Source organism: Hippocampus zosterae, chromosome 10 (genome assembly GCF_025434085.1).
Source record: "Hippocampus zosterae strain Florida chromosome 10, ASM2543408v3, whole genome shotgun sequence".
NCBI classification, from domain to species: Eukaryota; Metazoa; Chordata; class Actinopteri; order Syngnathiformes; family Syngnathidae; genus Hippocampus; species Hippocampus zosterae.
Genome location: NC_067460.1, coordinates 11519062 through 11533456, shown reverse-complemented (window position 1 = coordinate 11533456; position 14395 = coordinate 11519062). Strand labels below are relative to the sequence as shown.

At 42.0% G+C, this 14395-nt stretch overlaps 1 protein-coding gene across 3 annotated transcripts in view; it reads right to left on the bottom strand.

The window, feature by feature from the left end:
- Positions 1-14395, bottom strand: part of lrfn1 (leucine rich repeat and fibronectin type III domain containing 1) — a 145499-nt gene that overhangs the window by 26832 nt on the left and 104272 nt on the right. For all 3 annotated transcript variants that reach the window (XM_052077485.1, XM_052077484.1, XM_052077486.1), the window contains one exon: positions 1655-1784. The gene's annotated coding sequence lies outside the window, so the exon portion shown is untranslated. The remainder of the gene's footprint in view (positions 1-1654; positions 1785-14395) is intronic.

The window sequence follows — 14395 nt, the reverse complement described above, 5'->3', positions numbered from 1 at the left end:
ATTATACTAAATTGGCTGCTGTGAAGTTGGCCCTTCCACTGCTGTGCACCATCCATTGTGCATACATATGTGACCTGGTTTTACTTGGTCTGAAGTCTAGTCTACTTTTTGTCACCAAATTTTCAGGTGTGCCTGTGGCATGTAATCGCAGTCAGGTAAATAGAAGCATGTGTGATGACACCTGTGGCTACAGCCAATCCGTGGCTGAGTTTTTACTATCTGAACCTGAATTTAACACTTCTCTTCTCCATTTACTTAATTCCTGATATTTAAATTGACATATTATTTTCAACCAATATTACCCAATTTCCACAAATTGGAAGGCATTTTTAATGCCCTTTCAGAATAATTCCCAAATAAATGCCTCCTTTTCTAACCCCTCAAAGAAAGTTACATTTTTATCATGAGTGCAGTGTAACTGATGTGTATTCCATCTGCAGCATTTTTTAGCCTTTTGAATGGTATAATGAAGGACAACCCCCCCCCCCCCCCCCCCCCAAAGGATAATTAAGGCCTTCACTTCAGAAATCGGGCCAACCTTTTTAGTACTTGAGTGGATTGCAAGGTAGAGTACTAATTAATCTGTCGAGATGAAAAATACCCCAACGGTGGTGTGTAAGATTAAAGCACGATTTTAGAAAAACGACAGGTCCGAAACCTTCTTATCGCCACACAAGCCTTAGAAAAACTACAACAGTACCTGCAAAGTCACAATTAATTAACTCTATCGAGAAGGCCATTGTGCTCTCATGCTGGAGTAATTCACTTTTAACCCAGGTTGGGGAGGAAAATGAACTTGCATGAGAAACTCCCCAATGTTTTCATTCATTCATCAATTCCCTATCCAGCTAATCCTTCTCAGGAAAGTGGAGCCGATCGCGGCTGACGTTGTGGCAGAAGTGGAACTACACCGTGGAATGGTTGCCACTCAATCAGAGGGCGACTTTTCACACTCTCGCTGACTTGGAATTGAACGCTCACTGCCTAGACCAAGCGGGAACCGTGCCATCATGTGACTCTATGAACAATTTAGAGTCGTCATTTAACCAAACATGCATGCAGGAAGGATTTGAACCTTGAATCTTGACTGTGAGGCAGCTGTGCAAAACAAATGCCCCACTGTGCTGCCTGTAAAATCCAGATTAAGAAATGTTTTGTATTTTTCTGTAAAATGCTAAACTTAATACCTTTGCATTCAATCCAACCATGCGTACATGCACGCATTCCTTTCGAACGCGATTGTGTGTAATCTGTACTCCTAAACCTTATTTTGTTCATCTTACCAAGACATTCTGGACAATTATGTGTTTCCAGTTTTTCGTAAATTCAACAAAAATTCCCAGAGAAATTGTCCGATATCTAGCAGAAAGATTCCCAGGAGAGTGGAAATGAATTGTTCTGCCTTCTAGTTATAACCAGGTCTCAACTGAAAATGCCTATTAAGGCTTGGATGACCAAGCAGGCTTTAAATAAAAAACTAAAACGTAATTCTGACCTAATTCTACTCTCCACCTGCTCTTTCATGGTCTTCCATGTAATAAATGGCCATCTCGGATGTGCATATGCTGCAGGTTGAAAGTGCTGATGCGCCAACTGCTAACGCAACACTTTCCACGAAAGGGCAGCTGGTATGAGTCGTCGAAAATTTACTCACCACAAGTCAAGCGCTGGTGTCCATTGCGAGAATCACATCAGTATCCCGATCAGCTGGATGTGATGTCCACTCACCACCAGAAGGCACTTGTCGTCGCGGTCGGTGGCTGTTTGGAACAGGAAAGAGCCACCTGAGGAGATGAAAAATGCTTTGAGTTGAGTAAGGTAAATGCATAACAATAATCAGGTTGAACTAGAGTATTTATTTCAGCACTTCCGATGGAAGCGATCGCCCTTGAGATTTTTCCTTCTGCATCAATTTGAAAAAAGAGTCAGGGGCTGATTATCGTAAACGTTGAACCTGTTCAGTGTTGACGATGACAAATCCTCATGTGGTCAGGACATTGTTCAGTCCAGCAATGGACACTTGAGATTGTACCATGAAATTAGGAAGCGAGCGAACTTTCACGCTCAAGATCGTCAGTGGAGATATCGTTCTGTGTGCGGTGTGCCGTGTTAATGATCTTGCAAACACCACATCCTCTAATATTGTAGCAGTAAGATCACTCACATTTTAAAAATCATTCAAAACTGGGCAATAATCGAGCATGACATGATTCAGTGGTAGAGTGGTCATCTCCCAACCCAGAAGTTGGGGATTCAATCCCCGGTCCCTGCGACCTTGTCAAAGTCTCCTTGAGGAAGATACTGAACTGCTCCGACGTCTTTGAAATATTATCCTTTATCTTTTGGTGTCCGGAGTGAGAAACAGTCAGACGACTATTATAAATGTAAAACCTGTTTGATATTTATGAGAGCAAATCTTTATATACGCTGTGCTGGTCATCTCGTGTACACCCTACTCAATAAGGGCAGAAAGAAGACCCTTCATCTTCTATCCGGCTAATCCCGTTTTGCGTCGAAGGTGACCTGGAGCCTATCCCGGATGACACGCTTGACCGGTTGCTGTGTGACACTCACAATTACTCTTCAATGGGGGACACATTTATGGCACCAAATAGGAGATTTACTCTCACTACAAAATGGTAAACTCACAATACATGTGATATATCTTTAGATCGGGAAGGATTTTGAACACAGCCCATGTGCATTAGAGGTCGAATTTGAGGGGAAAACACCTGGGGAGCAGCAGCCACCCGTGTGACTGATTCACAGAAAATCTGGTGCACATTTTCTTCATGACAGGAGGCAGAAAAATCAATGATGAACCCATTCTGTAAAACACACAGGTCGTCCGGCATTTTCTTTTGAAGGTGCCCTTATTTATCTGGGATTCAGCACATTTCCAATGGTTGGATTGAGCAAACTCCCCCGAAGGAATTTAAACGATTCCCACCAAATTTTGGACCAGAAATATGATACAGGATGAGTGCTGCAAAGTTGTGACGCTTATGAGTTTTTTTTGGGGGGGGGGTTGTTTTAGTTTTTTTTTTTTCTTTTCATCACAAGATGTGAGTGTGGCGGGAAAGTTTCAAGATTTGCCATGAAAAGCAGACTGAGAAACACACCAAACATTGCGCAAATGTATATCCTTGCAAAATGTATGTATTTTGGCGGTCCTGAATGCAAAATACGACTTAGTCGCAGCCAACAGCAACTTGGGAAATATTTGTACCTGCCACCAGTGGGTTCAATGTTTATCATTACAAAACATACTTCAATCAATCAAGAACCAATTGCGTGAAATGCATTGGTAGTTGGACATTTTGGTTCGAAGATGCCGTTTTTCAGGCATTTTGGTCATTTCCAAGGCTCTTACCTAAACAAATATCTGCTTGGAAATTCACATGAGTGCGACCAAATTTCGACCGGGGACGCCGATTTTGACATGGTGACAAGAAATGGCAAACAATGACAGGTGTTTGGTGATTTCCGGCAGGGGAATATTGGAGAACCCACGGGGTCAAATTTGACCCCGTGAAATTTGAATTCTGTCAAATTTGAATTCTGCTACTCAAATGCTACCCATAAATCCCAAAGGGTCAAATTTGACCCTACTCCTAAATTAGGATTAAAGCATTAAATATTTGAAAAAACATTGTTCAGTGAACATATAGCAGGCATTTAATGTAAAATTCATAATTTTCCAAAGAAGAAAACGCTTCTTGAGTTCTCCAGGGTTAAATCTCTTCAATAGTCAGATAGGATATAGTCGACAGATGGATTATATTAAATTTGTATTTTATTTTTATTTCAATCTGTACATCACTGAGGTCAACCTCTGTTGCGCTTGAAAATAAACCTGAATTGACTGCATCATTTGATGAAAAAAAAAAAAAGCTCTCTCCAAGTGTGATCGCTTTCGCATTTATGAACTAGTCCTAGACAGTATTTGTGGGCGAGACGAGCAACATTCCTAAAGACACAAGGGAAGCAGTCAAACATTCATAATCTCATTGACTGAGCTTGCTCCTTCTTCCACTTGGCAGCTTTGGCTGCAATATGAATGTTGATCTGATTACGAAACAACGGGAAGGAAGCGAAACCAGTGGGAGAGATGACAGAAAAGAAAAAAAATGCTTTGGGGAGACTAAGACTATGAATGTGCGCGTCCTGTCATTAATATTTCACTGCATCGTCGTAGCTAAAGGAGAACAAAGCGAAAACGGAGGGGGCGGGAAGAAAGGATGTGATGAAAAATGCATCGTATTTTGAAAAGGCTTTGGAGAGGATCCGAGCAAAACAAAAGAACAGTGCTACCAAAGGCCAGAAGAAGCTAGAAGAACACGTGGTGTGTAATTTACTTCTCCCCAGCTAAAAACCAGGAATGAGGAGGAACCTGCCAAGGTCACCAAACTATCTCGCACGACACCATGTCACCGCTCAGCACACAATCTTAAAAAGATTTGCCTCAGACAGAGCCATCATGCAAATACAGAATTCCTCCAGCTCGCTTTACTGTATATCAATTCATATTCCGAAAGAAGAATGCTGGGGTATGTTACCTTCCACTCTTCATCCAGCCAAGTGAAGAAATTCCGACACACGGACTTGCTTTCTCGTTTGATTTCTTTATTTTATTAAGTCACCGCCATCCTCGTCACTTCACCTCAGGTCTGAACCCGTCACGATCATGTCAGGAAATCTATTGGGAGGCGCGGGGCAGGAGGTGAACGTGTCGGCACCCTAAATGTCACACTCATTTCACAGTGTGACATGGTACCTCTACTTCTATACAGTCCATGTTTGGTTGGTTGCAGATTCCTCCCAAAGCCACCTGGGCCACGGAAAACTGCAAAGAGCTTGCACAATCACACATTTTAATTTATTTTATTTTCTTAGCATGGGATCTTCATTCATCCACAATGGATGAGCAAGAAATTCCTTTCTATCTCCATTTCCAAGTCTGAAATTGTCACCCGGCTCGGTGTGATAAGTTTGACAGCTCCGGACAAGCCGGTCACTTAATCTCCAACATGGCTAGCATCCGCCGTGGAAAGTGTGATAGGCTACGTCCTTTCTCTCCTCTAATTCCCCCCCTTCACTTGCGCTTATTTTACCTACAGGCAAGGATGTAATGCGAAAAAGCTATAAAAATAGGCTCCGCGCCACACAACTTTTGACACAAGGCTGAGTCATTTGCTAGCACTGTTGGAGAACTGTTCCTGTTGGAGAAGTGTTAAAACTGCCTGATGCAAGTATTGCACTTATTATGTGCACAAGTGCCGCTCACATTAAAGACACGGATTGGATATTTTTGATGAAAAAGATCACAGTAACCTAATCAGCTGCCCTCCATATGATAGGACCTGTTTTCGTCAAGAAAATGTCTACTCAGCCAATTAGTCATGCGGCAGAAACTCAATGTGTTGAAGCACTTGGACAATAAGGGTGGTACAGCTCTCCGGATGCACAATTAGATTGATTTCTTGTCCAACCCCCCTTTTTTTTCAGGAGAATTTCACAAAATCATTTGAGTGGAGACATTGTTTTGGATTGTCTTTCCGCTAAGATGCACAGAGATGCACAGGCAGAACACAACATACAAGCCAATGGTACTAAGTACTGAATTCACCCTACTCATTAGTAGTTTGTAATAGTTTGAGTTGAGTTGAGTTGTTGCCTCTCAATGATTGTTCGACCTTCCATTGATCCTAATCTTTAAAGGTTTGGTTTACCTTTGACAATCGATTTTTTCGAACACTGACCACTGTTAAACCTGGCCTATTAGCTGGTCAATGAGAACGGGCACCTCCAATGATTCTTACTTGGAAAATTTCTGTGGCTTGTGACGGTGGCGGGATGAACCCCAGCGTCAGGGTTGCTAAGGTCTAACGCAGCATGTCCAAAGTCCGGCCCGCAGGCCAAATCCGGCCCGCGGTCGAATTTCATCCGGCCCTCGGCCCCTGTCATAAAATCAGTGCCGTCTGGCCCGCAGGTTGGGCGCAATGGAACACGTGTTGCATTGACTGAGGTCTCGTAGACTGGTGAGTGATGTTTCATGGAGTATTGCTTCCCTCTAGTGGCTAAATGAGTAATAGCATTCACTAAATGAGTAATAGCATTTAGACACTAGAGTGCATCACTCACGAGTTAACAAGACATCACTCCGTGTTTATATTGACTGATATGTCATATTTCAAATGATCCTTGCAGTTGTGGATATGTGTATTGCTTGTTCATTTCCCTGTTGTTCGAGTCAAAGGTTTTGTGACTATTGAAAAGTCATGGTGATACATTTTATGTTTCAAATCAATCAATTTGCACTCAGGAGACTTCTGTTTAAGAAAAAGTCAAGTGAATAAGCAGTTGCATGTGATATACCTGTTTCAAATGAACCAAAAGAAATTCTTAAGAATTTGAAATTAAAATAAAAATGGAAATGTGAAACAGACTTGCTTACTAAAATTTGTTGAACAATATTGTTGTTCAATGTAAAGAATGTCAGCCAAGGTCGGCCCCCCGACATTTTACCACATAAAATCTGGCCCCCTTGGCAAAAAGTTTGGACACCCCTGGTCTAACGGATCGGCACGGCCATGGTGAAGATATTCATCAGTTTATCTTCAATCCCATCATCATAAACTTTGGGTAGTGATGATATGAACAAGATCGAGCATTTGAAATAAGCCTCAGCTGTCTGTTCACACTCTTAAGGAAAAGGTTGAGAAGCTTGGTGATTTGGCAGAGATTCCTCGACATCAAGAGGGGCCAGTAGAGGTGCTGTCGGTTTCAGATGATTTCAAGATGCCTCACTGGTGCGGTGTTGCGGGCATGTGCACCCATGGAGGGGGGCGGGGGGGGGGGGGGGGGATGCCCCAGGGCAAGCCTCAGACCAGCTGAAGAAACGCAATCCGGATGAGCTGATGGATGGTCATGAAATTTGGAGTGGAGCACCAACATAACCAAGAAGGGCAGCAGATGAGCCAGTGAGATAGCTATCCATGTCCTGGTCTTGCTCCGAAATGGAAAAAAAAAAAAGAAAATCAATCCTATACTCGATGATTGTATTTCTTCAACCTTCTGGTCTCCGAATGTTGGAACATAAGTGGCATACATATTGAAAGTGATTCTTAGCTTTCAAAATGAATTCTTATTCATCCATCTGTTTGTCCAGCTGCCCAGTCGTTCATTCCTCAGTTATTCTTCTTTACCTCTGTCTGTGGGCTGTCACTGAAGCAGACTCCAAAAGGTTACCCAGATGTCCTTTAAATCCAGAGGGACCAAAAAGAGTTTTGGAGAGTCAATCATTTATGGATTTGACTGAAAGCATGCGTATTGGAGGAAGTCACCTTTCTTTGCGCTTCATTCCCCAGATATTGACACTTGTAGCAGCAATCTTTCAGCCTCAACCCCGAGCAGACGAAGAAAATGTTAAGCCACAGTGGAGTAGGGGCAGGAAACTGTTCCTGCTAACTTTAGGTGTCGTTTGGTTTTATTTCTAAGCAGCTTGAATTTGCAAATCAGCAGAATTGATTATTTAAATGTGGGTTTTACTGGCCAGCGAGAACATCCTCCCCCTCCTCTCACTCGCTGGACAGCGACAGAGTCACAGATGAGAGGTAAAATGCTCACGCAAGGTCATTTCACAGGCGAGATGACTCGACAGCGCAACAACAGAAACCGCTTGCTCAGGAAACAGCAGAGGAGTCCTCGTCTACAGGGAAGCCAGACTCTATCCTAGCAGTTGCCACAAAAGAAAATGGAAACGGGCCCATTCCTCACCGATTTACGCTCCTTGTTAACACGATCATTCATGACTTGGTTTGCATACTGAATCGCACGCAAAAAACGCATGGCAAGATATTCGTGGATTGGAGCTCTGTCGAAACGACCAAAGCCTGATTGTAGAGCACCTTGCAGAGCAAACACAGAAATGGTGGCCAATATCGAAGATATATCACTCAAAGTAAATCTTGGTGTAGTTAAATGGGATCTTGATAGTTTTGGAGAACGCTTTTATCGCATTTAAAATAGGATCACACTCGAATGCGCAATCATAGCGGACACCGGCAGACCTAAGTTCTGTACTTTAAATGAGACGAGATGGTTCCAGTGAAATCACGCTGCCTTCATTCTCATGACCTTTGGCGCCGGAGGTGCAGAAAAGATTAATGGTTTTTGTGTGCATCTCGGGCCGATCAATACTCATGAATCCTGTATGACTGCGGGGCAGGGTCATCAATGGCAGGCCAGGTCCTTGCAGAACGGTTCACGAGCAAGTAAGCTTGATAGTACTGGGAGATTTAAAATGTGTTCAGGGTCCTCTGGGCTTTGAAAGAGGAAACCTTTCAATGGGATTTCATTCAATCTTTCCGGTAATAGATGTATTTAACTGTTAACTACTTGATAAGTGAAGGAAATTGTCATCCGTTGGTCGGGATGATACTGCAGGATTCTGCAAGATCGTTTAGGAACGGGGTGTCAAGACGGCATTTGAGTCATCCAGGTCGTGGTGATCTGCTAAAGTTGAATGGAGGCAACGGGACTCTTCTTGGTTTTGGAAATGGTCCATTTGACTCAAGTTAACTGATGTCGATGAAATATCGTTTGGAAATGAGACTTCTGTGTTTTTCTCAAGGACTCTGACAGAGTTGCGGAATGGCTCGGCATCAAACGTACCATCTTCAAGTTCAGCCTTTCTATCCGATAGAAAAGGATGTTTTGTAGAAGCAGTTTTACTCCTAACCGCCACAAACAGCACATTTGTTGTTTCTACATCTAGAGAGGAGAGCTATAAAGTTTAATTAGCTATGAAACGTTGCTGGTAAGCTCAACGGTGTTCCAAATACGGAGAATTATTTTTTTTTGACAACCCAGTTGAGACTGACTGACTTTTTGGTCAGAAGTTATTCAACATAAAATGTTATTTTCAATCTTTTTCTGCTTTTTCCAGAGGGCGGGTATTGCTTATTAGTTTTTCAATTCAAAGTCACCAATATAAAGTAATGTTACCTTGCAGCGTGAAAATTGCATTAACATCTATCCATTTTCATATTTCTCCTTCTCTGGCTTGCGGGGAACCGGAATCACCGCTGTCTTTGCGAGCAACGGGGTGCACTCTCAGGTGCCACCCTGGACTGTTGCCAGTCAATCACAGGGGAGCATTTGGACAAAAAAACCACTCACACTCACATTCGCACGGATGGACCAACGTGCGTGGATTTGGGAATACGGTTGGAAAACGGAGCACCTGAAGAGTGTCCACAAAGGAGAGTGTCTTCCAAATGAGATGCCCTCCTGCCTTTTTGACAGATGGTGTAATCGCTACTTCACCATTCTGCCAGGACAGTACACAATCCCAACTTTTTTAAAATTTGCCACTACAAACTGTGATCAGGTTTGTTTGGGAGTTTGTTTTTTTTTTTGCATGAGGAATTCATTCACTGTGATGGAAAGCTAAAGCTAAAAACTGTTGCTAGAAAAACAAGACATTTCATCAAGTTTCCCTTCATTGCTTCCTTAATCTCTGCCCTAAACGTAAAGAAACAAACATAGATGTTTGGATGCATGTCCAGACGGACTGGCGGGAAAAGGGCTCACCGTATGGGGGACCTGTAATCCGAACAACTTCACAGTCACAGCTAAAATGCGATGGTCCTATGACCGGTCGGGAGCTTCGAGTTGTTCCATCCCGTACACTGCCCAACACAGAATGACATAAAATTTTGTGTTGTGAAAATGCTTTAATTGAATGGATTTAAACAGGTATATTTTGCACAGCGTACCCCCTTCGTTACCCGTCTGCAAGACTGATCGACCTCCCATGCTTAGCTGTGCTACTTCAACAAAGATCTGTCTGGATGTTTGTCCTGAACTATTCGATGTATCAACAAAGTCTTGTCAAAATCTGAGCAGGTCAGAGCACTGAAAATATCAAGCATCCAAGCATGTGGTTTTAATCAGAAGCGAATGGCAAGCGATAACTCAGGAAAATATACAACTGAAGTAAGCAAATGTAAACTATAAACCGACTTCCGCTGAGCACTGCGACTTTAACCCGTTCAGGGATGTCACGTTGAGCTCAAAGCGACAGAGTAATCACTTCGTGCGCAATAAACTGGGGATAAGTGGATCATTGAAATAGCAGACACCAATAGTATCTTTGTCACGAAAATAATATTTATTACAACACCCCCCCCCCCTCCCCGTCTAAACGGATAACAAAACGCTGGTCAAAAAGAGAACCAGGAAATAATTATAACGAGGCAATAGAAAACGCTTGCGAAAAAACGGCAAGGAGAAAGTTTAGGCAAAATACTATAATTACACACGAGAGGATGTCTTTAACCGAGAAGGAATAGGCAATAGCAATGGCACGGCGTGGAATACTCCCGCAGTGAGTCGACTGCCGGAGCGCCTAAATACAGCAGGTGCAATCACCTATAAATGGGTGGCAGGTGTTCAGGCGGCAAGCGAGAACACCTGCCCCCTGCTGGATACGGAATACGGAACGTGACAAGGGACAGCGGTTACTATAGTGGACAGCCAATCATTTTATCAGATTATCATTGTTGGTGCTTGAAAGGGTTAATGTAAAAAAAAATGTCCCCCCAATTTACTATTTTCATGTATAGGTTTATGGTTATCTTTTGTATTCATTTTTGGCTTTGCAAGTAGCTTCCTTTTTGTAGTGTATTCACAAGGTCCTCATTTACAACTTTCTCATGACCCCCCAAAAAAAGGCTCGTTAACATTGGAGCTCAGTGAGAGCTTCAACTACCTCCACAACACGAATAGGACTTCTGCTTCCTTATTGTCTTAAAGTTAAGCACAAGCTTACAAACTAAGACAGAACCATCCATCTCCATGGCGACTATGCAAACTCCGTCTGCTGATGGAAAGTGGGTGAAATGGATTAAAGCGCAGAGAGAAAAAAAAGGAAGAAACACAAACAGAAAAAAAAATGGGCAGGATGGTTTTAATCGGGAAAATAGGCAGAAGATTGATGACTTTCAGACTGTGCGGCTGATGAAACACTGCCTCATTTCATTACAGGGAAATGAATGAATCACACAGGAGGATTAGACTTTGCGTTCACCTCATTCTTGAGTAGATTTGCAATATAGCTTTGCTAATTACAAGCGTAATCGCTCCACAGGTTGTCTCTGAGACGTATAAATACATTGTCGACAGGATTTGGCAGTGCCACATGGCGCAATTCATTGAAATCGGAAATGCGGTTATCTGGCAGCAGAACGGTAGAATGATAAGCTGCGCGCAGTACACGTGAGCGGGTGGAAGACAGCCTAACAATACCATAAATCAGGGATGGCCAACGCGCGGGTCGTGAGCCCTATGCGGCTCTTTGACTGGTTGAATGTGGCTACCGGGCTTTTACATAACAAGCGTTGAAAACGCCTCGGCAGTGGCGCTGCCATTCAAACAACGGCGCTTAGTACGGCAGAATTTACGATGCCAGCCTATTATAATTGGTGAAGATTGCACGACTTTCTGTGTCCCATGTGTTGTGTTGTGTTTTTTTTGTTATTTTGACTTCAAAATGGCGCCGCGAGAGTGGCTGCCTTTCCAGCAGCTCCTATATTTTGTTGTTCTACTTCTTCCTTTCATAACTTTGCTGCTGTGAATTGGGAATTTCTCCATTGCGAGACTAATAAAGGGTTTCTTATCTCATCTTATCTTATCGATCCCGTTACTTGACTGTGACATACAGGGCAACAAGTCAGATGACAACTGAATTTTGACCTTTATGTCACCGCTCATGCGCAAACAACTGCGCTACGCTAGTCAGCAAATTACGTCTGATTTTAATGCAGATTGCAGCCATTTAGTTTTGCTGGTCTGCACGCAGCCCTTCAGTTTGGATATGTTTTAGTGATACTCAGATGCTTCAGAGAGTCATTAGAAGGTTGAAAAAGACATACAGGAAGAGTAAACAGAAAGGTACAGAAATGGACATCGTGGGAAATGATCATGGATGAAGCAGTAATTGTAAATGTTGCCATTCAGGTGCTTGTCAGACAGCAAGTACTGAAATGCTCAAAGTCAGACGTGTCAGACAACTAAAGACATCCATTGTCGAGACCTTAGCTGTTTCCAAACGATCTTTGCTTTTTTTCTTGTATTTGTAAAAGACAAGTCTGTTGCTCTCAAAGATTTTACAATGTCCTCCCACTACCCCATTGAGCTTTAACGGGGGACTGCAAATTAGCGTCGTGAACACCTACTGATTCCACAGCTCACCGGCTGCTGCATAAGCCCAAATTCCGCAGCCTGCCACCAAGCACCGTCTCCATTTAGAGATGAGGAGCATGATTACCTTGTAGCATAACCGTACAATACTGTTGTTAGTTAACTCATTCGCCTTACCCTGACTTTATGGCGCATTACAAAAACAACAAAGTCAAGTTACTTGTGGCAACAAAATGCTTCCAGAGAATGTGGGGTTGGGACATTATGCTGAATTCTGGCATCCAGACAAACGTTTAGTCTGACGAGTATTAGCATATTTTGCTACACATAGGCCATTAAAGAGGATTACGGAAGGCTGGAAATTTGCACAATAAACTAAGCAGGCAGAACACACACAAAAAAGGGTGCTTGTGTGGCATAAGCCCCTGGTAGATACGACATCAATGACTATGAGACACTGTGACAACACCTTTTGGAGGAGAGAAAACAGCTTTATCATTTTTTACTGCGCTGTACCCTGCCAAAAAACATTTTAGCAAGCACAGAGCAAAAGCATAATTTGTGAAATGAATGTGACAACTTGTGTAAATCCTCTCCTTTTACTTTAGGATTTTGAATTGCATTAGCATAATGGAAATTCTCTGTTAACCCATTACAGAGATTATCATTCCTGTAAGGCTCGTGTTAATGGTGCAAGCTTTAAATGAGGCGGAGGGAGGGGGCGGGGGGTAGCACTATATGGTGGACAAATCGAGAAATTACCAGAGGTGTCAAATTATCGCGTAAATTGTGAATAATTAATTACAGTCATATTAAGCATTTTATGTTTTTTAATCTCGTTAATCAAAATTTAAATCTCTAACTTTATTGTTTCTGTAGGTGGGTTGCCTTTTTCTAATATCCCTTCTTATGTGTTGGCTTCCTGTGTTCGAGTTGTTGAGGGTGGGGAAACAACTGTCATTATCAAACGAAAATAGGGCTTTTCTCCGCAATTTTTAGATGAAACTATTGATTAATGAGATCAATTAATTACAGATCATAATTAATCTCACCTTTTTATCTCTTGACAGAACTAGAAATTACAAATGAAAATCTTGACGTAATGGAGTGAATTAGTTTAGTTTCAGGTAGTAAATGGCATTTTTTATTGGTTTTCAATGGGAGATTTTTTTTTGTCACCAAGAAAAAAAGAAACGTCAGATTTTAAGCAAAACCAGCTAATTTTTGGAGTAGGTGACAATTCAAAACGTGTTTAAAAAAGATGGGAAAAATCAACCGACAATACGGTATATTCATCAAACTCAGCCAAAATGGCTTCATAGAAAAATAAATTATATATATACATATATATATATATATATATATACACTGAAAATGATGTCTGAGATCACATTCAATGAGCATGTGTACAAAGAGAGCCAATGGCCGTGAATTTGTGCTCATAAATCAAATGTAGACAACCTTGGAATGAAAAAAGGAAATAAAAAGCGGTTACCTGTGCAAGATAAGCCCCTGGCATTGAGAGACACTGCGTCAACACATTTTGTAAACTTGCAGCTTTTATCTTTTTTGGTTTTACTGCCCCCTTTATCCCAATAAAGACAGAAAAAGACAAAAAACAAAACAAGAGATTTGAGGCAGCCCTAAGCACAAACATGATTTGCTAAATGAATGTGACAGGTTTTGTGTAAACAAGAGCTGGTGACCGACGATGAATCACAGCAGCCAGTCAGCCATTTTTCTTTATTTGCGGTCCCTAAATGTTTTCATCCTGGTGCGGCTACTACCACCACACAATAAACAACACTAGAACGCGGGTTAAACAGTAAACACACTTCATTTCTGGTCTGTCATGGAAACATTCAACCCGAACGTGGAAATGTCGTGAAATTTGTTGACGGGTTTGAGAAGGCCATTCTTGGCATATCCAAGGAGGAACACATGCAGATTGCCTGAACAATCGCCTGGGATTGGTGTATTTATTTTGCCTTATTGCCATGTCTTTTTAGTTCAATCAAATATGTGGAAATGTGTTACTTTGCATATCATAAAATATACAGTATATTTGTCACATGTGTGCATAATTTAACAGAACATTTGATTGACATGACTAGAAAGCCCATACATGACATACATTGAAGCCTTGGGATAAGAATTTAATTTGTTGGGTGACCACACATAGCTAGGG